Below are 24419 nucleotides of genomic sequence, written 5' to 3'. Positions count from 1 at the left end.
AGAGAGTCCACGGCTTCATTCATTACTTTCGAGAAACATATACCCAAGCTTTAGAGGACACTGAATGAAACCGGGAGGGTAAAAAGCGCACCCTAATCTAAGGGCACTACAGCCTGTAAAACTTTTCTCCCAAAAACACCTTCCGCGGAATCAAAAACATAAAATTTGTAAAACTTTTTAAAAGTGTGTAAGGAGGACCAGGTAGCCGCCTTACAAATCTGCTCTATAGAGGCCTCGTTCTTGAAAGCCCAAGACGAAGCCACAGCTCTAGTTGAATGAGCCGTGATCCTCTGAGGAGGCTTATGTCCCGCTGTCTCATATGCTAAGCGAATCAAACTCCTCAACCAAAAGGACAAAGAAGTAGAAGAGGCCCTCTGCCCCTTGCGCTTTCCTGAATACACCACAAAAAGAGATGTAGACTGTCTGAAATTCTTCATAGCCTAAAGATATAACTTTAAGGCCCGAACCACATCCAGATTATGAAGTAACCTCTCCTTAGAAGAAGAAGGGTTAGGACACAAAGAAGGAACATTTTTTCCCGATTGATGTTACGGTTAGACACCACCTTGGAAAGATACCCCAAACGGCGCAACGTACCGCCTTATCCGCGTGAAAGACCAGATAAGGAGGCTCAAATTGCAAGGCAGCCAGCTCAGATACTCTGCGTGCCGATGCAATGGCCAACAGAAAGAGAACCTTCCAGGACAGAATCTTAATGTCAATAGAATGCATAGGCTCAAACGGAAGCCTCTCCAATACCTTAAGGACCTTGTTTAAGCTCCATGGGGGAGCTGCCTAAAGACAGGTCTGATTCTAGACAGAGCCTAAACAAAAGATTGAATGTCAGGAAGCTCAGCGAGTCTCCTGTGCAACAAGACTGATAAAGCCTAAATCTGTCCCTTTAAGGAACTGGCAGCAAGACTCTTCTCCAAACCTTCTCAGAGAAAAGACAGAATCCTGGATACCTTCCCCTTGTGCCAAGGATATCTGTGTTTCTCACACCAAGACAAGTAAGTCCTCCACACCTTATGGTAGATGTGAAGAGTGACTGTCTTCCTTGCCTGAACTAGAGTGTCAATCACATTTTCAGAAAAACCTTTCTTGGCTAAGACTAAGCGTTCAATCTCCACGCAGTCAGCCTCAGAGAAATGAGATTTTGATGTTGAAAGGGACCCTGTTCCAGCAGATCCCTGCGACAAGATAACCTCCATGGCAGAGAGGATGACATCCCCACCAGATCCGCAAACCACGTCCTCCGCGGCCACGAAGGAGCAATCAGGATGGCCGAAGCTCGCTCCTGCTTGATGAATGCCACTACTCGAGGTAGAAATGGTAACAGTGGAAAAATGTAAGCTAGGCTGAATCCCCAAGGCAGCACTAAAGCATTTATCAGCTCTGCCTGGGGATCCCTCGACCTCGACCCGAATTGGGGTAGCTTGCAATCGAGTCTGGATGCCATGAGATCTATCTCCGGCGTTCCCCATCTGAGAAAAATCTCTGCAAACACTTTGTGGTGAAGAGACCATTACCCTGGATGGAAGGATTGCCTGCTGAAAAAGTCCACACCTGGAATGTGGATCGCTGAGAGCGAGCAGCTGTGGGACTCCGCCCACTCCAAAATCTGAGACACCTCCCTCATTGCTAGGGAGCTCCTTGTTCCCCCCCTGGAGGTTGATGTAAGCCACCGAGGTAATGTCGGTCTGGAATCTGAACGACCTCAGAGAAGGCCACGCCCTCAGAGCATTGTAGATTGATCAAAGTTCCAGAATATTTATCTGAAGGAGAGACTCCTCCCGGGTCCATTTTCCTTGTGCCAATTTGGCACCCCAAACAGCTTCCAATCCTGCCAGACTCGCATCCGTGGTCAAAATCTCCCAGGACGGTCTCAGGAAGGGTGCCCCCAGGGACAGATGGTCTGGACGGATCCACCAACATAGGGAGTCCCTGGTCTGAGCATCCAAGGAACCTGGCGAAAGGGATGACGTCTATGCTGGAAACCATGAGCCCGATCATCTACATACACTGAGCCACCGAAGGGCTTGAGTAAGACTGAAGGGCAAGACAGGTGGACGCAATCTTCCTGCATCGATGCGTGAGAAATATTTTTATGGATGTAGAGTCTATTATCGTGCCCAGGAACTCCACTCTGTTGCTGGGAACCAGGGAACTCTTTCCTGAGTTGATCCTCCAACCGTGAGATTGGAGCAATAAAAGAAGAGCCCTTGAATGATCCTTTGTGAGGCTGAACGACGGCGTCTGGACTAGGATGTCGTCCAAATAGGGCGCCACAGAAATGCCCCTGTATCTGGCCACTGCAAGAAGTGCCCCCAGAACCTTTGTGAAGACTCTTGTGGCCGTCTCCAGGCCAAAGGGAAGGGCCACAAACCGGAAGGGTTGGTCCAGAAACACAAATCTTAGGAACTTGAAGTGGCCCCTGTGAATTGGAACATGAAGGTAAGCATCCTTTAAGAATCGGGCGGAACGTGCCCTCCTTCTTTGGAACCACAAAGAGATTTGAATAGTACCCTACACCCCTTTCTGCTCGGGGTACTGGTACTAATAACACCTAGAATGGAGAGATCCCTCACACAATCTAGAGAGGACTCTCTCTTTTCCGGTCTTGAAGTCAGGTTTGACAGGAGGAATCTGCCCCTGGGCGGATGGGACCTGAACCCTATCCTGTAACCTTGGGCGACAACCTCCAGAACCCAAGGGTCCTGAACGTTCTGCAACCAGGCTTCGGAGAAGAGAGATAATCTGCCCTCTACTTGGTCCAGAGACCAGTCGGGGGCCGCTCCTTAATGCCAATTTAGTCTCTGCAGGCTTTTCGTTCTGCTTGGACTTGTTCCAAGAATGAGCAGGCTTCCAAGTTCCCTTGGACTGATCCAATTTTTCGGCGGTTTGCTGGCGCTGGGCCTTGTCCGCGCGAAATGGACAAAAAGTAGATCCCTTAGGCTTCGCCTTCTTATCCTGCGGTAGGAAAGCTCCCTTGCGTCTCGTAACCGTGGATATGATCGAATCAAATCCTGGACCAAACAGAATCTTTCTTTGAAAAGGTAAGGACAACAGCCTTGACTTAGAGGTCATGTCCACAGACCAAGACTTTAGCCACAGAGCCCTGCAAGCTAAAACAGAAAATCCTTAAACCTTTGCGTTCAGGTGAATAATTTGCATATTGGCATCGCAAATGAAAGAATTAGCGACCTTCAACGCCTTAATCTTCTCCTGTATCTCATCGATGGAAGTCTTCGACCATATCACACAGGGATTCACACCAATATGTCACAGCTCTGGCAACTGCGGCTACAGCCGCTGCCGGTTGAAAAACAAACCCTGTGTGTTGAAACATTTTTCTTTAACATGTTTTCCAACTTTTTATCCATGGGCTCTTTAAACGACGAACTATCCTCAAGAGGAATAGTCGTCCGCTTCGCAAGTGTAGAGATGGCACCATCCACCTTAGGGACAGTCCACCACAGCTCGAGCTGAGAGTCCAGAACGGGGAACAGTTTCTTAAACAAAGAAGAAGGGGAAAAGGAAGAACCTAATCGCTCCCATTCATTCTTAATAATATTAGCCATCTTAACAGGAACCGGGAAGATCTGAGGCACCAACCTGTCCTCGTATACCTTATCAAGCTTAGGAATCGAAGGTTGCTCCGGAAGCTTTGGTCCCGGAACCTCCAGAGTAGCAAGCACTTTCTTCAGCAAAAAGCGCAAATTCTCCAACCTAAACTTAAAGTCAGGCTCCTCTGCAGCCAGAGGATTAGATGACACTGACTCCGACCCAGAAGGAGCCTCCTCCGATGAGTCAGAGTGGGCCTCATCATCGTAAAACGCCTCTGATATTTCCATAAGCGTAGACAAACCATGGGCCGTGACGCAATGATACATCTTACGCTTGCGCTTAGCAGAACGTGGTAAGGTATGGATCACTTTCGATACTGCCGTTTGCAGTTGATCCGCAAAATCTGACAGCCAACGAATCTCTCCCAAATGTGCTTTCAGAGATGAAAGCAAGGAACGCACCTCACGGGACGGGGAGCCCTCAGAGGTGGACGGCTCAGTAGTACTAGACATCCCTTTAGTTTTAGATGTTGCAACTTTATCAAGGCATGTGGAACATAGTTGAGCAGGCTGATCTATAAGAGCCTCCTCACAATAAACACAGGAATGAGACTTTGTTAAAGAGGGAGTACCCTCTAACGCGTCAGAGTCAACGCTGTCGAACAGGAACACGGCCTTTCAAGTGTGACAGGTAGAAGCATTGCTCCTGACATGGATTTGAGTGCAGAAAGCAGGCAGCGAAACTCGTCAACGCCGATTGCTTGTGGAGCTGTTAATATGAGTCGGGATGGTTTTGCATCTCCGGACTCTAACTTTCATCAATGCTCTCACTGAGAGGCTTACAGGACTACTTAAAACTCTAGTCCCATTCCGAAGAGTACTACCCTCCATAAGAGACTACTCCAAATCTTCAGCACTTCTCTCAGAAAGGGAAAGAATGACTGGGGGATAAGAGGAGTGGAGGAGGTATTTAAGCCTTTGGCTGGGGTGTCTTTGCCTCCTCCTGGTGGCCAGGTTTTTATTTCCCAAAAGTAATGAATGAAGCCGTGGACTCTACTCCTCTTTAGATGGAAAAGGCAGACAGCTGCCAGTACCGAAGATGGCAGCAAAAGTTAGAGGGGGGAGAGTTAGACAGCTGTTTGAGGGGGGATCAGGGATATTGGAGAATTAAAGGATCTTACACTGCAGAAAAATAAGAGAGATAGAGGGATATATGGATAGGGAATGAGGGATAGATGAATAGAGTGACAAATATAGGATAGGTATATTTCTTTCCTTAAACATTTTGGCCCGTGTACACAGGCTTTCATTTGTTTATATAGGAGCAGAGAGCAGAGGTTTGCGCAAGAGCACACTTTACATACACAGGAGCTGGCTTTGATGTTCACATGGAGAGTGGGTGGGACTGCTCTCTACATAACACACTTTACCTGGAAGGTACAGTAAGTAAGGTTTTATAAAACCAAAATCTATGCTTACCTGATAAATTATTTTCTTTCAGAATGATGATGGTCCACAGTGCTCCATTACATATGGGCTATATTTCCTACCACAATACATACCATGATCCTACCAAATTCTTAAACTATCCATATTTGCAACACAAAGTGTCCATAGATGTGAAACATCCATGCAGTAAAAAGCTTAAATTGGTATATAGATTTATTATTTTTTGCCCCTAGACCATCCCAGAAACAATCCAGTTTGTAGGGTTATTATGAATCTGTTACCCAAACAAAAATGAAAAAGTATTTATTCAGTTCATCATCTATTGTCACACATTTTAGAGATTCACGTCCTTGACAAAGGGAACTGTAGCCACCAAAAGGTTGTGTTAAAGCCTAGGAAATATGCCTGAACAAATTTAGCAGTGTCTCTACCTGCTGTGTGGAAAAACATAATTTATGCATACCTCTAAAATAATTGTGTTTCATGGTGTTGAGAGTCCCACAAGCTTTTACTCTTGGGAATTACTCTTCTCTACTACCTCTAAAATAATTGTGTTTCATGGTGGTGAGAGTCCCACAAGCCTTTACTCTTGGGAATTACTCTTCTCTACCACTACGAGGAGGCAAAGATTCCCAAACCCCAAGAGCTCTAAAAAACCCCTCCAACCTCTCACATACCCCAGTCTAACGTATAGCCAAGCAAGTAATTTAAGACAAAGGAGCCATAAAAGGAGCAAGGAAAAAAATGTGCTAACCCCCAAAAAACACAAGGGTGAGGTCTCGTAGACTGGAAGAGGAGCAGCCGCAGCACTCGGAGTGTATCCACACAACCCGAAAGTCAATCCCCACAGGGGGTAAGCAGCAGCGGCTTTGGGGTCTCGTAGACTCTCACCACTATGAAAGAAATTAATTTATCAAGTAAACATAAATTATGTTTTCTTTTATACAGGTGCTGAGAGTCAAAAATTATTGACTCTTTGGAACAAATACCCAAGCTGTGGAGCCCACAAGTAATAACATAGAGAGAGGGATTTAAAAACATATTTTTACACTGAAAAATTAAATCCACAACCCCAATAAAAAATGCACTTAAAATAAGCAAACAGGTGAGAAAATCAAACAGACAACTGCCTGAAGAAACTTTCTACCAAATGCTGCTTCTGAAGAAGCAAAAAATCAAAATGGTAGAGTTTATTAAAAGTTTTCAAAGAAGACCAAAAAGATGCCTTGCAAATCTGAGCAACTAAAGCCTCATTCTTGAAAGTCCAAGAAGTGGTGACTGACCTGGCAGAATGAGCAGTATTCCGCTATGGTGGAGGCTGACCTGCCCCCAAATAAGCTTGGTTAATCAAATGTTTTAACCAAGAGGTCAAAGAAACAGCAGAGGGCTTCTGACCCTTGCAAGGACCAGAAAAAAAGAACAAACTAGAAGTTTGTCTAAAATCCTTAGTAGCATCAATAATATTTCAATGCCCTAACAACAGCCAAATACTGCAAAGATCCCTCAGAAGCATTCTTAGGATTAGGACACAAAGAAAGAACAACAATTTCTCTGCTAATGTTATCTGAAGAAACCACCTCAGGAAAAAATTAAATGACGTCCGTAAAACAACTTTATCTTGATGAAAAATCAGATAAGGAGGTTCACAAGAAAGAGCAGATAACTCAGAAACTCTTCTAGCAGAAGAAATAGCCAAGAGAAATAACACTTTCCAAGAAAGACGTTTAATGTTCAATTTATGCATAGGTTGAAAAGGAGGAGTCTGCAAAAACCTTTTCACCAGGTTAAGATTCCATGGAGGAAAAATAGGCTTAATAACTGGTTTAATATCAACCAGAACAAAACTATGAACATCAGGAAGACTAGCAATCTTTCTGCGGAACAAAACGGAAAGAGCAGAAATATGCCCCTTCAGAGAACTGGCAGATAACCCCTTATCTAGACCATCCTGCAAAAACTGCAGAATCCTAGAAATTCTGAAAGAATTCCAGGAGAAACCATGATTCAGACACCATGAAATAAAGGCCTTCCAGACCTTGTAATAGATTTTCCTAGCTAAAGGCTTATGAGCCTGAATCTGGGTTTCAATCACAAAATAAGAGAAACCCCCATGTCTAAGGACTAAGCGTTCAATTTCCATGCCATCAAGTTCAGAGACTTGAGATCCTGATGAAAAAATGGACCTTGGGAAGGAAGGTCTAACCCCAGAGGAAGAGTCCAAGGAGGGCAACTGGACATATGAACCAGAACAACATACCAAATGCTGGGAGGCCAAGCTGGGCATTACAGACTACTTCTCTAGCCTTATCTTGGAAATCACTCAGGGAAGAAGAACCAGAGGCGGAAACAGATAAGCAGGCTGAAAAGATCAAGGAACTACTAGAGAATCTACTAACTCTGCATGAGGATACCTGGACCACGCAAAGTACCTGGGGAGTTTGTTGTTCAAACGAGAGGCCATCAGATCTATTTCTGTTAGACCCCAAAGATCCACAATCTGATTGAACACATCCTAGTGAAGAGACCACTTCCCTGGATGTAGAGATTGACAATAGAGAAAGTTTGCCTCCCACTGCAAGTTCCCCCCTGATGGCTGATATAAGATACTGCTGTGACATTGTCTGTCTGGAAATGTAGATAAGACTCCCTTTTCATCAGAGGCCAATGTTGAAGGGCTCTGAAAATTGCATGGAGTTCTAGAGCATTGATCGTTAACCCTGCCTTCCGAGGATCCAAAACTCCCTGTGATGTCAGAGACCCCCAAACAGCTCCACAACCTGAGAGATTTGCATCTGTGGTGATCACAGTCCAAGAAGGATGAGCAAAAAAATCCCCTGAATAATAAACTGATGATCCTGCCACCAAGTTAGAGACCTACTTGTACTGGGATCCAAACATAACCTTTGAGACAGCTAAGTATAACCCCTGCACCACTGACACAGCATACAAAGCTGAAGATGCAATTTGAATCACATCTGAGGCTGAAATCATGAGACCTAGGACTTCCCTACACAGAGCCAGTGAAGGAAACAAGAAAGACTGATGGGTCAGACAAGCTGACACCAATTTCAACCTTCTCTGCTCTGTTACCAAAAGACTCATGGATACTGAATCTATTTGGAAACCCAAGAAAGTTACATTTATCTGAGAAACCAATGAACACTTTGGAATAATTGATCCTCCAACCATGAGTCGGTTGGTGTGAGATACTGCTAAAGGAAATATGGAGCTTGAACTAAGATGTTGTCCAGGTTTGGAATCACTTCAATACCCTGAGACCTGATCACACACAAAAGGGTACCCAGAACCTTTGTGAATATTCTTGGAGTTGTAGCCAGACCAAATGGTATAGCAACAAACTGAAAATGCTAGTCCAGAAAGGCAAACCTCAGAAACTGGAAATAATCTCTGAATAGGAACATGAAGGTAAGCATAATTGAAATCTATTGTGGACATAAACTGACCTTGCTGAACAAAAGGCAGAAAAGTCTGGATAGTTTCCATTCTGAAAGATGGAATCCTTACAAACCTGTTCAGAGCCTTTAGATATAAAACTGGTCTGAACGTACCTTCCTTCTTTGGAACAATGAAGATATTTAAATAAAATCCTGCAAAGGATCTAGAACAATCACTCCCATATCTTCCAGATCTGACAGACTGAATAAAAGCTTTAGCTTTTACAGGATTCCTTGGAACATTGGACAGAAAAAAACTTCCTCTGGGAGGAATTTTATATTCCTGAGAAACAATATTCTGAACCCAGTGATATGGAACAGACTGAAAAAAAGCCTCCTGAAAGAGGTGTTAACTGCCCCCTACCAGAACTTCTAGATTAGGGGCAGCAACTTTGTACAGTTTTGATAGTAGGGATAGTTTTCTTATCCTGTTTTGAATTGTTCCAGTTAGCATTAGGTTTTCAGTCTGAACTAGGAACTTAGCTTTTGAGCAGAGGAGTCAGCTTTTTGTTCCTTATTCTGACGAAAGGCATAAAAATGATTTTAAGCTTTGGATTTCCCTATAGACTTTCTGTCTTGAGGAAGAAAAGCCCCTTTACCTCCAGTCATCAGAATAGTATTCTAATAGACTCGACAACCAGAAAGAAGAAGCAGCAGCAAGTTAGCAATAGAAATAATAGCTGGCCTGAGATTATAACCTGCATGTAAAAAGACCCTTCTATGACAAGTTTCTAACTTTCTGTCTAAAGGGTCCTTAAAACAAGTACGGTCTTTAAAAAGGAATAGTAGTACTACCCTGAATGGAAATGGCCCCATCCGCCCTGGTAACTGTTTCCTATTAATCTAAGTTAGCAGCAGGTAAAGGATATAACTTTTTAAACCTTGCAGATAATTACCTGGCTTAGACCCTAGAAATCATGTCAGAGACAGCATCAGGCACAGGGAAAATCTCAGGGAATTTAACAACAGTCTTAAAAACTGAATTTAAATGCTTCCAAGGCTTATCATCAGAAACTTTAGGATTTTTAATCCCTAAAGTAATTAAGACCTCCTTTAAAAGGGAAGGAATATGTTCAAATTTAAACAAATAAAAAGAAATTCCAGGTTCAACATCAGATGAGGAATCCTCATCCCCTGAGCAAACTTCACCATCTGAAGACAAAACAGTATCCCTGGTCTCAGGGCACATAGCACTTGTAATTGTAATGTAATGGTAGGAGAAATTACAGCATTATCCTGTAATGAACAAACAGTAGGTGCATTAGTAAACAAATAACCAGCATTAGATTGGTCTGAATGCATTAACAAATCTAAATTTGAGTCAAATAAATGAGCTGGATAAGGCACTTCAGCACTCTAACAATAAGCACACCAAATAATGGTAGAAAGGTGTTTAGGAGGGGGCATGCCTAGGCAGCATCCATGACAGGTCATAATATCTGAGGCTCTAGAGCAAATCCAAGTAATCCACTGATTATCCTGGGAAATATTCAGCATCTTGCATCCCTAACAGTACCATTAAATGGCTTAATATAAGCTAATCAGTCTTATATAAATATTGCTGAGCTTATGATCTTCTAACCTGGATCTGGACCAATGGGACTTTAAGCAGCAGCCTACCACGAGTGCCATCATCCCCCTTTTACCTTAACATAGCCTGATCCCGATAATGAGGTACCTACACTTCTGATCAACCCGCTAACTACCAGAGTTAGTTCCAAACAGGCGCCTATAAATCAGAAGACGAGCCTCGATCCCCCGGAGATGCAGCCAGTCTTTAGGGTAACTTGGTTAGATTGTGGGCTACAGTCCAAGGAGTGTACACCGCAGAGCATACGATTTCCTACCATCAACTCCCTTATGAAGTGGGAGTGAGAACGAGCGGATCTTACAGGCAGACTCTAACTCTCTGTTTTATGCTGATGGTATAGGGTAAAAGAGTGACCGGGCGCTTGAATCCAGATGAAAAGTCTACTTATTTATTCCACTTGCTATTACCCACTTTGTTTGATTGTATAGCATGACCTTTTCCTCCAGTGATATAAGCAATAATCTCCTTCAAACCAGGCCCGAATAGGGTCTGCCCCTTGAAGGGAAGTTAAGTAGCTTATTTATTAAAGTCACGACAGCTGACCATGATATAAGCCATAGCGCTCTGCGCGCCAGTATAGTAAAAAACAGAATTCTTAGCCGTTAGTCTATTCAAATGAACAAGGCATCAGAAAACAAAGGAATTGGCTAGCATAAGCTTGTCAAATATATTCATCCAATGGAGTCGCTTAACTGTAAAGCCTCATCAAGAGACTCAACCCAGAACGCCGCAGCAGCAGTGACAGAAGCAATGTATGCAAGGGGCTGCAGGATAAAACCCTGTTGAATAAACATTTTTTATCCATTGGATCTAAAAAGCACAACTGTCCTCGTCAGAGGTAGTGGTACGCTTAGCTAGAGTAGAAACTCTTCTCTCCACCTTAGGAACTGTCTGCCAGAAGTCCCGTGTGGTGGTAACTATTAGAAAACATTCTTCTAAAAAATAGGAGGGGAAGAGAACGGCACACCTGGTCTATCCCATTCCTTATTAAAAAAAAAATAATAATTTAGTAAACCTCTTTAGGTATTGGAAAAACATCAGTACACACCGGCACTGCATATTATTTATCCAGTCTACACAATTTCTCTGGCCCTGCGATTGTACACATTCATTCAGAGCAGCCAAAGCCTCCCTGAGCAACAAGTGGAGGTTCTCAAGCATAAATTTTAAATGTAGAAATATCAGAATCAGGTTAAATCATCTTCCCTGAGTCAAAAAAAAAAAATCACCCACAGACTAAGCATATTGTGAGGTAGTATCATACATGGTTCTTAAAGCGTCTGTATGCTCTGTATCTACCCCCAGAGCTAACTGCTTTCCTTTAATTTCAGGTAGTCTGACTAATACTGCTGCCAGAATATTATTCACCACCTTTGCCATGTCTTGTAAAATAAACGCTATGGGCGCCCTTGATGTACTTGGCGCCATTTGAGCGTGAGTCCCTGAAGCGGGAGTCGAAGGGTCTGACACGTGGGGAGAGTTAGTCGGCATAACTTTCCCCTCGACAGAATCCCCTGGTAAAAGAAACGCTATGGGTGCCCTTGATGTACTTGGCGCCATTTGAGCGTGAGTCCCTAAAGCGGGAGTCAAAAGGTCTGACACGTGGGGAGAGTTAGTCGGCATAACTACCCCCACAACAGAATCCTCTGGTGATAATGTTTTTAAAGACAAAAAATGATCTTTATTGTTTAACATGAAATCAGTACATCTGGTACACATTCTAAGATGGGGTTCCACCATGGCTTTAAAACATAATGAACACAGAGCTTCCTCTATGTTAGACATGTTAGAACAGACTAATAATGAGACTAGTAAGCTTGGAAAACACTTTAAATCAAGTTAACAAGCAAATATATAAAACGTTACTGTGCCCTTAAGAGAAACAAATTTTGTCAAAATTTGAAAAACAGTGAAAAAAAAAAAGGCAGTAAAACAAACGAAATTTTTACAGTACATGTAATAAGGTAACAGAGCATTGCACCCACTTGCAAATGGATGATTAACCCCTTAATGCAAAAAACAGATAAAAAAAAAAAAACGACATAGACGTTTTTAAAAACAGACACAACAAACTGCCACAGCCAACAGTGGGAAGCTTCAGTTAACTGTTTCTATGCAAAATTTAAGCCAGCCATGTGGAAAAAACTTAGGCCCCAATAAGTTTTATCACCAAACATATGTTAAAAAAAGATTAAACATGCCAGCAAACGTTTTAAAACACATTTTTATAAGAGTATGTATCTCTATTAATAAGCCTGATACCAGTCGCTATCGCTGCATTTAAGGCTTTACTTACATTACTTCGGTATCAGCAGTATTTTCTTAGTCAATTCCATTCCTAGAAAAATATTTTACTGCACATACCTTATCTGCAGGAAAACCTGCACGCCATTCCCCCTCTGAAGTACCTCACTCCTCAGAATGTGTGAGAACAGCAAATGGATCTTAGTTACGTCTAAGATCATAGAAAAACGCAGGCAGATTCTTCTTCCAAATACTGCCTGAGATAAACAGCACACTCCGGTGCCATTTAAAAATAACAAACTTTTGATTGAAGAATAAACTAAGTAGAAAGCACCACAGACTCTCACGACCTCCTATCTATGTTGAGGCTTGCAAGAGAATGACTGAATATGGCAGTTAGGGGAGGAGCTATATAGCAGCTTTGCTGTGGGTGGACTCTTGCAGCTTCCTGTTGGGAAGGAGAATATATTCCATAAGTAATGGATGATCCGTGGACTGGATACACTTAACAAGAGAAAGCTCTGATACAATACTCTAGACGTAATTCCCCCTATTCAATTCACACTCAGTAAGTTTGCATGCCTTGTGTAGCTCACCTTATCTAGCAGAATACTTATTTGTTTTAGGATTTATGCTGATGAGAGTTTTAGCTATTTTACTCATCTGTCTAATTTAAACATTTGCCACTCTTAAATAATATTATGCTTAGGCGACTTCAAGTAGAAAGTCCTGGCTATTTTATCTCAATCTGTTAGAGACAGAAAAAAGTATAGAGATGTCCCTATCCAAAATGTGCATCTGTATACACTAATTTTTATACATGTAAAATGTTTATATGTTCTAGGTTTATATACTGAAAATGTTGTTCTTATCTCAATCTGTTGGATACAGATAAAAGTATAGAGATATCCCTAACCAAAATGAGCGTCTATATACGCTATATTTTATACAAGTAAAATGTTTTATATGCACTAGTTTAATATACTGAAAATATTAGCATGGTATAAGTTACAAATATCTGTTGCTATACATTATTTAACTTCCTTAGCCTGATAGATATGATGAGTCCACATCAAGATCTCTTCCCAATATAGTTCTGTGTGTCTGTCCTCTGACCTCTAGATATAAACTGCCTACTGCAATATTAAGACTGTGAAACATCTCCGGTTAATCTTAGATCTATAACAAAGTTTACCAGTGAGTGTGCTTATAGACATATCTAAAATTTTCCATTCAGCTACAATACTTAGTGAGGTGGCAATGCTGCTCTGTTGATCTAGCTACACCTTAGAACTTCAGCACCACCTGTAATGTACTGCTTCATAGCCCATGTGCAAAACTGAGCAAACTTTAAATACTTCCAGAGCTCTTTAATCGCTAAACCCATAGCTGTTAATTTCTAGAATAGGTTAAGAATATTCCTAATACTCCCAATAGCACATGTGACTGGTTGTTACATAGGGCTTTGCACCAATAGAATGGCTATTACCAAAATATGCATACCTTATAACCTTAAACCTTCAAAAAGTAGTTTCATAAGGTCATGGATTTTTACCATTCATCCTATACGCCTAACACTGCTATATATATTTACAAACATAACATTAAAATGATACATAGATGTCGCAATGAAAGTCCTGACAGCGACCTCCTTTTCTATCTAATGAATATTGGGTCCAGATGGCACGGATGTTACACCAATTAGATCTTGTGTTATATATATACATATACAGTATATATATATATACATTGTATATATTAGTAAAAAAGGTTCCCCTTTGAGATTCAAGAGTAGTCTCATAATGTCCATGATAGCCCTCTGTAACTTCATATTTTCAGTTGTACGTAGAGGTCCATAAGTGGCCTCATGTGTGATATAGATTGTTTACACGTCAACAGGCTAGATGTATATCTTCTTATGATCCTAAAAATTATGATATGAAAATGTTTTGTATATGTTGTCTAATGTCTATTAATTACATGTCTAGGAACAATTTCAATGCATAGATCATATTGACACGCTTGGCTTTTGATTGTTTAATAGCGTTTGGAAGGTCCAAAGGTCCAAAAGTGGCCTCATTTGTTGTAGGGGGTTGGAAAATATGAGGGATATGATGTGATATTTTAAACAGGTTTTTCTTAGACAGTTAATCACTTCATTCAAAACGTACGTGCAGAATTTACACTCAGGTATGGATCTGGGTCCCAGTCAAACGAAAGCCAAATATCAAAAAGAGTCTCAAACCCAAAAAATACATTCGTACCGACCTTAGACTTAGGCTTACTTCAAGAAGTCCTTTCCATCACACTCCCAACTCAGCATGCCGTGGCCCGGATTTCCTCTGAGTAAAAGTTTGAGCTGTGTCGATCGACTCCTCCTACTCCTATTGGCAAGCACACTCCACCTCGTAGCTAGAAAATAGGCTAAGAAACGGTCTTACGCGTTTCGGCGTTAGCCTTCATCATAGACCATACCTTACCTGTGTGCTATACACTCTTTTAAAGCCAGGTGAATCAATATAATTGGTTAAAATAAAACACGCCTATTTTACACCTTTAAACATGTACTTGGAGATATACTCCATAGGATACAGTTTATATTATATATATATATACACGATACATGCATAATTAAATGTGATGACAGAATTTTCTGCTGTTACAACAGTGCTGCAATATGTATAACAAACATATCATATATCATACTTCAATAATAGACAAAAACAAAATTTATGCTTACCTGATAAATTTATTTCTCTTGTGGTGTATCCAGTCCACGGGTTCATCCATTACTTGTGGGATATTCTCCTTCCCAACAGGAAGTTGCAAGAGGACACCCACAGCAGAACGGTCTATATAGCTCCTCCCCTAACTGCCACCCCCAGTCATTCGACCGAAGACAAGCAAGAAAAAAGGAGAAACTATAGGGTGCAGTGGTGACTGTAGTTTAAAAATAAAAAACACCTGCCTTAAAATGACAGGGCGGGCCGTGGACTGGATACACAAGAGAAATAAATTTATCAGGTAAGCATAAATTTTGTTTTCTCTTGTAAAGGTGTATCCAGTCCACGGGTTCATCCATTACTTGTGGGATACCAATACCAAATCTTTAGGACACGGATGAAGGGAGGGACAAGGCAGGAACTTAAACGGAAGGCACCACTGCCTGTAAGACCTTTCTCCCAAAAATAGCCTCCGAGGAAGCAAAAGTATCGAATTTGTAGAATTTAGAAAAGGTATGAAGCGAAGACCAAGTCACCGCCTTACAAATCTGTTCAACAGAGGCCTCATGTTTAAAAGCCCATGTGGAAGCTTCTGCTCTAGTAGAATGAGCTGTAATTCTTTCAGGAGGCTGCTCGCCAGCAGTCTCATAAGCTAAGCGGATTAAGCTTCTTAGCCAAAAAGAGAAGTTGCCGAAGCCTTTTGGCCTCTCCTCTGTCCAGAGTAGACAACAACAAAGCAGATGTTTGACAAAAATCCTTCGTAGCTTGTAAATAAAACTTTAAAGCACGAACCACATCAAGATTTGTGTAATAGACGTTCCTTCTTTGAAGAAGGATTAGGACATAATGAAGGAACAACAATCTCATGATTGATATTCTTATTAGATACCACCTTAGGAAGAAACCCAGGTTTGGTACGTAAAACTACCTTATCTGCATGGAAAATCAGATAAGGGGAATCACACTGTAAAGCAGATAACTCCGAAACTCTTCGAGCCAAGGAGATAGCTACTAAAAACAGAACTTTCGAAGATAAAAGTTTAATATCTATGGAATGCAAAGGTTCAAACGGAACCCCTTGAAGAACTTTAAGAACTAAATTTAAACTCCATGGCGGAGCAACAGGTTTAAACCCAGGCTTGATTCTAACCAAAGCCTGACAAAACGCCTGAACGTCTGGAACCTCAGCCAGACATTTGTGCAAAAGAATAGACAGAGCAGAAATCAGTCCCTTTAAGGAACTAGCTGACAATCCCTTCTCCAATCCCTCTTGGAGAAAGGATAATATCCTAGGAATCCTGACCTTACTCCATGAGTAACCCTTGGATTCACACCAATGAAGATATTTACACCATATCTTATGATAGATTTTCCTGGTGACAGGCTTTCGAGCCTGAATTAAGGTATCAATGACCGACTCAGAAAAACCACGCTTTGATAAAATCAAGCGTTCAATCTCCAAGCAGTCAGACGCAGAGAAATTAGATTTGGATGTTTGAAGGGACCTTGAAGTAGAAGGTCCTGCCTCAGCGGCAGAGTCCATGGTGAAAAGGATGACATGTCCACCAGATCTGCATACCAAGTCCTGCGTGGCCACGCAGGAGCTATCAAAATCACCAAAGCTCTCTTCTGCTTGATCTTGGCAATCAGACGAGGGAGCAGAGGAAATGGTGGAAACACATAAGCCAGGCTGAAGGACCAGGGCGCTGCTAGAGCATCTATCAGCGCTGCCTGGGGATCTCTTGACCTGGACCTGTAACAAGGAAGCTTGGCGTTCTGACGAGACGCCATGAGATCCAGTTCCGGTTTGCCCCATAGTTGAATCAGCTTGGCAAATACCCCCGGATGAAAATCCGCCTCCCAGTTCTCTACTCCTGGGATATGGATAGCTGAGAGATGGCAAGAGTGAACCTCTGCCCATAGAATTATCTTGGAAACTTCTAACATTGCCAGGGGGCTCCTTGTTCCCCCCTGATGGTTGATATAGGCTACAGTCGTGATGTTGTCCGACTGAAATCTGATGAACCTGACCGCAGCTAGCTGAGGCCAAGCCTGAAGAGCATTGAATATCGCTCTTAGTTCCAGAATGTTTATCGGAAGGAGGGCTTCCTCCTGAGTCTACGAACCCTGAGCCTTCAGGGAGTTCCAGACTGCGCCCCAGCCCAGAAGGCTGGCATCTGTCGTCACTATAGTCCATTCTGGCCTGCGGAAACTCATTCCCCTGGACAGATGGACCCGACATAGCCACCAGAGAAGAGAATCCCTGGTCTCTTGATCCAGATTTATCCGAGGAGACAAATCTGTGTAGTCCCCATTCCACTGATTGAGCATGCAAAGTTGCAGTGGTCTGAGATGTAGGTGGGCAAACGGAACTATGTCCATTGCCACTACCATTAGGCCGATTACTTCCATACACTGAGCCACTGACGGCCGAGAAGTGGAATGAAGAGCACGGCAGGAAGTTAGAAGTTTTAACAACCTGACCTCTGTCAGAAAAATTTTCATTTCTACTGAATCTATCAGAGTTCCTAGGAAGGAAACTCTTGTGAGAGGGGAGAGAGAACTCTTCTTCGTTCACCTTCCACCCGTGAGACCTCAGGAATGCCAGAACAATGTCCGTATGGGACTTGGCGATTTGAAAAGTCGACGCCTGTATCAGAATGTCGTCTAGGTAAGGAGCCACCGCTATGCCTCGTGGCCTTAGAACCGCCAGTAGCGACCCTAGAACCTTCGTAAAGATTCTTGGTGCCGTGGCTAACCCGAAGGGAAGAGCCACAAACTGTTAATGCCTGTCTATGAAGGCGAACCTGAGGAACTGATGATGATCTCTGTGTATCGGAATGTGGAGATAAGCATCCTTTAAGTCCACGGTAGTCATATATTGACCCTCCTGGATCATAGGTAGGATGGTTCGAATATTCTCCATCTTGAAGGATGGGACCCTGAGAAATTTGTTTAGGATCTTGAGATCCAAGATTGGTCTGAAAGTTCCCTCTTTTTTGGGAACAATAAAGAGATTTGAATAAAAACCCTGGCCCTGTTCCTCCCTAGGAACTGGGTGGATCACTCCCATAACCAGTAGGTCTTGAACGCAACATAAGAATGCCTCTCTCTTTATCTGGTTTGCAGATAATTGTGAGAGATGAAATCTCCCCTTTGGAGATGAAGCTTTGAAGTCCAGAAGATATCCCTGGGAAACAATCTCCAGAGCCCAGGGATCCTGGACGTCTCTTTCCCAAGCCTGGGCAAAGAGAGAAAGTCTGCCTCCAACTAGATCCGGTCCCGAATCGGGGGCTACTCCTTCATGCTGTCTTAGAGGCAGCAGCAGTTTTTTTGGCCTGCTTCCCCTTGTTCCAAGCCTGGTTAGGTCTCCAGACTGGTTTGGACTGGGCAAAATTTCCCTCTTGTTTTGCATTAGAGGAAGTTGAAGCTGCGCCACTCTTGAAGTTTCGAAAGGAACGAAAATTAGTCTGTTTGGTCCTTAATTTGTTGGACCTATCCTGAGGAAGGGCGTGACCTTTTCCTCCAGTAATATCAGAAATGATCTCCTTCAGTCCAGGCCCGAATAGGGTCTGCCCTTTGAAGGGGATGTTGAGAAGCTTAGACTTTGAAGCAACGTCAGCTGACCAGGATTTAAGCCATAGCGCCCTACGCGCCTGAATGGCAAAACCTGAATTCTTAGCCGTTAGCTTGGTTAAATGAAAAACGGTGTCAGAAATAAAGGAATTAGCTAACTTAAGAGCTTTAATCTTGTCTAGAATATCATCTAACGGAGTCTCCACCTGTAGAGCCTCCTCAAGAGACTCGAAACAGAAAGCAGTGACTGGGACAATGCATGCAAGAGGCTGGAGAATAAAACCTTGTTGTATAAAGATTTTCTTAAGGAAACCCTCTAATTTATTATCCATTGGATCTAGGAAAGCACAACTGTCCTCAACGGGGATAGTTGTGCGCTTAGCTAGGGTAGAGACTGTTCCCTCCACCTTAGGGACCGTCTGCCACGAGTCCCGTGTTGCGGCATCTATGGGAAACATCTTTTTAAAAGCAGGAGGGGGAGAGAATGGTACGCCTGGTCTATCCCATTCCTTAGTAATATTTCTGAAAACCTCTTAGGGACTGGAAAAACGTCAGTGTAAACAGGCACTGCAAAGTATTTGTCCATTTTACACAATTTTTCTGGGACTACAATGTGGTCACAGTCATCCAGAGTCGATAAAAAACCTCCCTGAGCAGCAAGCGGAGGTGTTCAAGCTTAAATTTAAACGCTGTCATTTCAGAGTCAGACTGAAGTAACGCCTTCCCTGAATCAGAAATGTCAACCACAGATAGAAGCTCTCCTGCTTCGGCTTCTGCATATTGTTAGGGTATATCGGACATAGTTACTAAAGCGTCAGAAAGCTCTGTATTTGTTCTAGCCCCAGAGCTGTCTCGCTTTCCTTGTAACCCTGGCAGTTTGGACAATACCTCTGTGAGGGTATTAGTCATAACCGCCGCCATGTCTTGTAAGGTAAACGCATTGGACGCGCCAGATGTACTTGGCGTCACTTGAGCGGGAGATATAGGTTCTGACACATGGGGAGAGCTAGGTGGTTTAACCTCCCTTTTGTCAGTCTGAGAAACCTCTGGTGATAAATCTTTAAATGCCATAATATGGTCTTTATAACTTATAGAAATATCAGTACATTTGGTACACATTCTAAGAGGGGGTTCCACAATGGCTTCTAAACATAATGAACAAGGAGTTTCCTCTATGTCAGACATGTTTAACAGACTAGTAATGAGACCAGCAAGCATGGAAAACACTTTAATAAAAGTGAAACAGCAATTAAACAAAAACGGTACTGTGCCTTTAAGAGAAAAAAAAACTACCACATAAACTGCAAAACAGTGTTAAAAAGTAGTAAACTCTACAAAATTTTTACAGTGTGTATAAGGGACTAAAGCAGCATTGCACCCACTTGCAAATGGATGATTAACCCCTTAGGCCCCAAACCGGATTTGAAAACCGTTAAAACCGTTAATAAACAGTCAAACACACTGCCACAGCTCTGCTGTGGCTCCTACCTGCCCTTAAACACGATTTTTGCAGGAAAAAACCCTCTATAGTGGTCCTTAGATGCCAGAGGACTCCTTTAGGGAAGCTGGATGTCTCAGTCTGAATATCAACTGCGCATTTAGAGCGTGAAAATAGGCCCCTCCCACCATGCACTCGATGTCAGAGGGCCTTAAAAAAGTACTCCTAGGAGTAATCTGACTAGCCATGTGGAAAACTAGGCCCCAAATAAAGATTTATCACCCTCAGAGAAAAAATGTTTTTTCTATAAACCATGCAAACGTTTTGACACTAAGTAATATGACATGAATATTACCCTTTTTTGTAAGCATGATCCCAGTCGTTGTTAAATCACTGCATCAGGCTTACCTCAAATATACAAGGCTCTGTCAGCATTTTCTACACCTTATCATCTCTCTAGAAATATACTGAACATACCTCAAAGCAGGTAATCTGCAAACCGTTCCCCCAACTCTTCAGTTATGTCTGAGAACAGCAATGGACCTTAGTTACAAACCGCTAAGATCATCAACCTCCAGGCAGATTCTTCTTCTAATTTCTGCCTGAGAGTAAAACAGTACAACGCCGGTACCGTTTAAAAATATAACCTTCAAACTCTTGATTGAAGGTAAAAACTACACTAAGTCACCACATCTCTCTTACACTTCCTATCTTGTCGAGAGTTGCAAGAGAATGACTGGGGGTGGCAGTTAGGGGAGGAGCTATATAGACAGCTCTGCTGTGGGTGTCCTCTTGCAACTTCCTGTTGGGAAGGAGAATATCCCACAAGTAATGGATGAACCCGTGGACTGGATACACCTTTACAAGAGAAATAATATTCATGAGCCATATATATTACTCCAACAATCTTATTGTATATCTATAACTTAAATATGGCTAGAAGATTCCATACTATGAAGTGCCTCTCACTTGTTCAGACTTTATCAGGCTTGTTATATATTACAGAGAGTTGCTAGGTATACATTACATTTTTACATCAGCAATAGTAGGACCCTGAAGCAGCATCCTATAATTGTGGCATTTGAAATTAGATAACAGAACCAGGCTCCTATTCTATTCCCAATAATTAATGATATCCATGTCAGAATTATAACCCCATAGTATCTAGGTACGTAATTTATGAATCCAGTAAACCTCTTGCTTGCAGAGGGTACGGAATTTGTTTCCTCCTCTAGGATGATTCCTAATCTGTTCTATAGTTGACCAAGAAAAGGAACTAGAGTTCTGGGCATGTTTATCTATAAAATGTTTAGAAAGAGCTGAACATCATATGTTATTTTTATATATGAAAGATGTTCTCTTATACGAGTATGTATGTCTCACTTTTTATCACTTCCTCTTGTGTGTTCGCTACAAATACCAATTTCAGTGACAATCCCTTGTTATATAGAAAGTATGATACCTGTATGCTTACCTTTTTCAACCCTCAATAAAAATATTAATAAAAAAATTAAAAAAAAGGAAGGTGTTCAGGAGACTCAGTTTCTGGGGTAGATTCAGGGACAGAATCCTGCTGCTCCATTATAGCATATGGCAAATCAATAAAACACTATGACCCCCCCCCCCCCCTTAAAAAGCTCTTGAGGAATGGAAACCACTTATACCCAGCTAAATAGCTTTTACAGAATAGAGTCACAGGCACTGTCATCTAGATTACCAGTTTTGCGCTAACAGGGTGCAAAAATAAACCAAAAAATTTTGCATTATTGCACTCTCCATAGCGCTGCCATTACGAGATACTGAAAAACCTTTGTGCTGTGCGTTATGGTGCGTTAAGCACAAAGCAAAGGGCTTCGTTTTCGTGCTCATGCACGCTTTCCTTCATAGACATCAATGTGAAAAAAGTGTTAGGAAAAAACTTACACCTGCGATCGCGGAATGGCAAATCGCCGTAAAGCAACCCCATTGATGTCTATGGGGAAAAGAAAGTTACGTTTAAACCTAACATAAACCCCTAGTCTCAACACCCCTATTCCACCGCATCCCAACATCACCTACACTAATAAAAGTTATTAACCCCAATCCGCCGCTCCCCAACACTAATAAAAGTTATTAACCCCTAATCCGCTGCCGCCGACATCGCCAATACCGAAAAACCTATTAACCCCTAAACTGCCGCCCATCGCAAAACACTAAATTAAACTGTTAACCCCTAAACCTAACACACCCTAACTTTAAATTAAAATTTCAATATAACTATCTTTAAAAAAAAATAAAAACTTACCTGTGAAAAAAAAAAAAACTAACATAAAACTATAAATTATTACCGCTCCCTTAGCCCAAAGCTGGTATTACGAGTTTTCTTTAAGCTGGCGTTAGCCTCAAAAAAGTGAACGTCAAGCAAAATTTAGCTCTACATCTCACCTCGATACCAGCGTTGCTTACGGTAGCGGTAAGCTGTCAAAACGTGCTTGTGTACGATTTCCCCATAGGAAACAATGGGGCTGAGCTGGGTGAAAAAAAAAACCTAACACCTGCAAAAAAGCAGCGTTCAGCTCCTAACGCAGCCCCATTGTTTCCTATGGGGAAATAAAAGTTATGTCTGCACCTAACACCCTAACATGAACCCCGAATCTAAACACCCCTAATCTTACACTTATTAACCCGTAATCTGCCACCCCCAACATCGTTGCCACGTGCATTATACTATTAACCCCTAATCTGCCGCTCCGGACTCGGCCGCCACCTACCTTATACTAATGATCCCCTAATCTGCTGTCCCCAACACGCCGAACCCTACATTATATTTATTAACCCCAAATCTGCCGCCGCCAACGTCGCCGCTACTATAATAAAGTTATTAACCACTAAACCTAAGTCTAACCCTAACACCCCCCTAACTTAAATATAATTTAAATTAAACAAAATTAATTTAACATAATTAAATAAATTAATCCTATTTAAAACTAAATACTTACAGATAAAATAAACATAAGCTAGCTACAATATAACTAACAGTTACATTGCATCTAGCTTTATATTTATTTTACAGGCAAGTTTGTATTTATTTTAACTAGGTACAATAGTTATTAACTATTTAATAACTACCTAGCTAAAATAAGTACAAAATTACCTGTAAAATAAACCCTAACCTAAGTTACAATTACACCTAACACTACACTATCATTAAACTAATTACCTAAACTACCTACAATTAATTACAATTAAATTAAATAAACTAAATTACGGGGAAAAAAAACACTAAATTACAGAAAATAAAAAAAGAATTACAAGAATTTTAAACTAATTACACCTAATCTAATCCCCCTAATAAAATAAAAAAGCCCCCCAAAATAATAAAAATGTCCCTACCCTATACTAAATTACAAATAGCCCTTAAAAGGGCCTTTTGTGGGGCATTGCCCCAAAGTAATCAGCTCTTTTACCTGTAAAATAAAATTACAATACCCCCCCCAACATTACAACCCACCACCCACACACCCCTACTCTAAAACCCACCCAATCCCCCCTTAAAAAAACCTAACACTAACCCCCTGAAGATCACCCTACCTTGAGCCGTCTTCACCCAGCCGGGCACAAGTGGTCCTCCAGAGGGTCCGAAGTCTTCATTCGATCGGGGCAGAAGAGGTCCTCCAGACGGCAGAAGGCTTCATCCAGGCTGCATCTTCTATCTTTATCCTTCCGGAGCGGAGCGGGTGCATCTTCAATCCAGCCGACGCGGAGCATCCTCTTCAAACAAAGTCCTAATGAAGAATGAAGGTTCCTTTAAAGGACGTCATCCAAGATGGCGTCCCTTGAATTCCGATTGGCTGATAGAATCCTATCAGCCAATCGGAATTAAGGTAGGATTCTATTGGCTGATTGGAACAGCCTTAATTCCGATTGGCTGATAGGATTCTATCAACCAATCGGAATTCAAGGGACGCCATCTTGGATGACGTCATTTAAAGGAACCTTTATTCTTTGTTAGGACTTCGTTTGAATAGGATGCTCCGCGTCGGCTGGATTGAAGATGGACCCGCTCCGCTCCGGAAGGATGAAGATAGAAGATGCAGCCTGGATGAAGCCTTCTGCCGTCTGGAGGACCTCTTCTGCCCCGATCAGATGAAGACTTCGGACCCTCTGGAGGACCACTTGTGCCCGGCTGGGTGAAGACGGCTCAAGGTAGGGTGTTCTTCAGGGGGTTAGTGTTAGGTTTTTTTAAGGGGGGATTGGGTGGGTTTTAGAGTAGGGGTGTGTGGGTGGTGGGTTGTAATGTTGGGGGGTATTGTATTTTTATTTTACAGGTAAAAGAGCTGATTACTTTGGGGCAATGCCCCGCAAAAGGCCCTTTTAAGGGCTATTTGTAATTTAGTA

The sequence above is a fragment of the Bombina bombina genome, chromosome 4, assembly GCF_027579735.1.
Source record: "Bombina bombina isolate aBomBom1 chromosome 4, aBomBom1.pri, whole genome shotgun sequence".
NCBI lineage: Eukaryota > Metazoa > Chordata > Amphibia > Anura > Bombinatoridae > Bombina > Bombina bombina.
This window is presented reverse-complemented; position numbering follows the sequence as displayed.